Source organism: Papaver somniferum, chromosome 2, assembly GCF_003573695.1.
Source record: "Papaver somniferum cultivar HN1 chromosome 2, ASM357369v1, whole genome shotgun sequence".
In the NCBI taxonomy this organism is placed as follows: Eukaryota; Viridiplantae; Streptophyta; class Magnoliopsida; order Ranunculales; family Papaveraceae; genus Papaver; species Papaver somniferum.
This window is the reverse complement of record NC_039359.1, coordinates 90,995,802-90,998,684: the sequence shown is the minus strand read 5'-3', so window position 1 is coordinate 90,998,684 and position 2,883 is coordinate 90,995,802.

The window sequence follows — 2,883 nt, the reverse complement described above, 5'->3', positions numbered from 1 at the left end:
TTCTGAAACATTATCTCCTAGAATTTGCACCGATATTTATGCTTTCCTATATGAATCATTACATGAATATTCTTCCGATATGAATTTCTTCCTAGATTTTGAGTATTTACGAAAAAATTTCCGGTCTCTCTCATCAATCTCCCCTAATTCTAAATCTGAGATCTAAAGATAAAAGAAACTCTTTGTAAATCTTAATTTCTCTATAGGGGGGTAATTTTAGTACTGATTTTTTTTGAACCGGTAGGAGTTTGGACCAACTCGTTAAACTTTGGATCAAACTGTCAAGCCGAGGCTTTTTTTGGACTAACGAGTACCAGGCCTGAGGAGGCTGGACTAAACAGTTAGAAGCGCAACTAGTTTGGGACTAAACGTTCATTTCTAGATTTCAGTTAATAAAGGACTAATTTGTACCTAGTTAAATGGGTGTGGATTAACTAGTATATTTTCATGGGATTTTGGACTAAACCGTATTTTTCCCGTTATATTCAGTACGTGATAAACTGGTCTGCACTAAGTCTCAGTGTACTCGTGATGGACTGTTTTTTGAGGTATGGATTCTGAATGATTATAATACGAAGGAGGAGTATTGGACTCAACTTTATAGATTCGGACCCTTATCATTAGTCTATCCCTTCGGCCCGTTTGCGTTAACAAGGAATGGCGAGTTTGGATTTATGATTACTTCGTCTGAGGTTATAAAAGTAAACAACTTTACCACGGGTGAAATTGAGGATCCTACTAGCTGCCTGATCAATACAAAAGCAAAAAGAAAAAACAAGGACATCAAACTTGATGATGGGTTCAACGTTTACCTCTACAAGGAAAGCCTCGTTTCAATCTATTAACGCAAAATGGCTGGAAATGCAGCGGAAGAGAACTATTGATTGCTAGCTAGCTAGTTCCCGTGACCATGGAAACACCTCGTTTCAATCAGGATGTAGTGTACATTTTTTTATGTAAGAAGAGTTTTTAAAGAGTAACCAGACAATATTATTGTAATTATTATTATTTTTCAAGTTTCATTTAAAATCTTAATAATTGGCTTCTCATTGATCATCTTACTTTTGTTTAATTTATTTAATTACATGAATGGGTAAAACATTCATGCATTGCTTGGGTCTGGTCCTTCGCCATGAGTAACCATACCAATGTCCTTTTTAACGCAGAAAATATGCGCACAACCAAACTATTTACACAACCATAAATAAAAGAAACTAGTTATGATCGCAACATTCGAATATTCAAACTAAATATGTTAAACGGCTTTCTTAACTAGATTTTTTTTAATAAGAAAAGAAGTTTTATTAGAGAATGAGGAATGTATAAAAGTCTACCAAAGATAGACTAAAACAAACAAACAACTAACGAAAAATTACGAGAAATTAGTTTCCCAATTTTAAATAACATAAGAAGCATTTAAATGAACTCTGTTTCCACTTGCAGCTGCCAAAGATAAGATTAGAGTCTTCACATCTATTGCCAGATCAAAGTCAGTTTTGAAGGTATAATTATCCTCAAAAATCCAACAGTTCCTTTCTCTCCACAAAAACCCATATAACAGCAGCTGGAATAAGCTTCCTTAACTAGATATGCACACAAAACCTTATACAAAAGCATATCTAGAATATGTTCTATTAACAACGTTCTCAGCTCAGTGCCATACAAAAAATAAAACAACATCCTTTAGTAGAAATTATGTAGACAACGTGTAACACAAAACCAGTTCTAAAAACTGTTTTACTAACCACTAATCATAGCGGCATACAGACAAAAACAACTAACGAAAGAATCTAAATATATATTTTTGCTAAAATAAATCACCCAAAAGCCCATTGATATACGCTGCGAGCATATTCTTTTTCTTTAGGGGTAAATTGGTTTTCAATATTGTTAAATGTTCGATCTATCTCCTCTGGTGCTATATCTTTAATGATGTTCCCCACTTCTTGTGTTGTCAACTCCAGAAAGCTCTGTGTGTTAAAAAAGCTCGCAGCCACGAGTTATCTCAAGTAATATATCTATACTACAACACATTTACCAAATGGGGATCTGCGTTTACTTCTACAAGAACCTTGTAGATTTGTGTTCTCCTTGAAAGAACCTCTCAGATCTATATTTTTACCCACAAACATTTTCCGAATCCAATCCTTTTAGATCTTTGAAACCATTTCAGTTAAGTTTATATCATCTTCAGTAAATATTCATGTCGCGTGGTTTCTAACAAACATAGCAAGCAGAAGGACGAAATGCTTAAAACAGCCAACAAGAAGCAAGATGGTGCGGAAAGCACGACGCCCTTGGATGCCAACATGGTAGAAACAACAGCTCTAAAGGCCGCAACAACCAAAGAAGGTGCCTCCATAGTAACAAAGATCTCTCGTGCAAACGAACAACGAGAAGGGGTAGTAGAGTCGATGACACAACAACCCCTTTATGGGATGCCACTCACCAATGAGCAGAATAAACCGCTGCTGACGAATCAAACTCTTCTAACAGTGAACCAACCAACACATTAACTAATAGAGATTCAAGCCCCGCATATCGATCCACCGGTCCCTTTAATACAGATTGTTGACGAATGTCACACTGTAGCCGTCGGTGGACAACCACGGGTGGGAACTCCGAACAAAGGATCGAACCAGTTCATTTAAATATAGTAGAGATTGTAAAGTTGAAAATAATCCAGAAGGTATACGCAGAGGTTTTGTCCCTACTCACACAATAAAACCAGCATCTCAAAGATAGGATCTCCAAGAGAAACGAAGTAGGGAACTTGCACGACGAAGCTAATTCCAAGGCACCGCTGCTTAATCAAGACCGAAGGATGGTAGCGGCTAACGTCGACAATCCCGAACCGTTAAATCGAAGAGCGTCCAAAGGAAA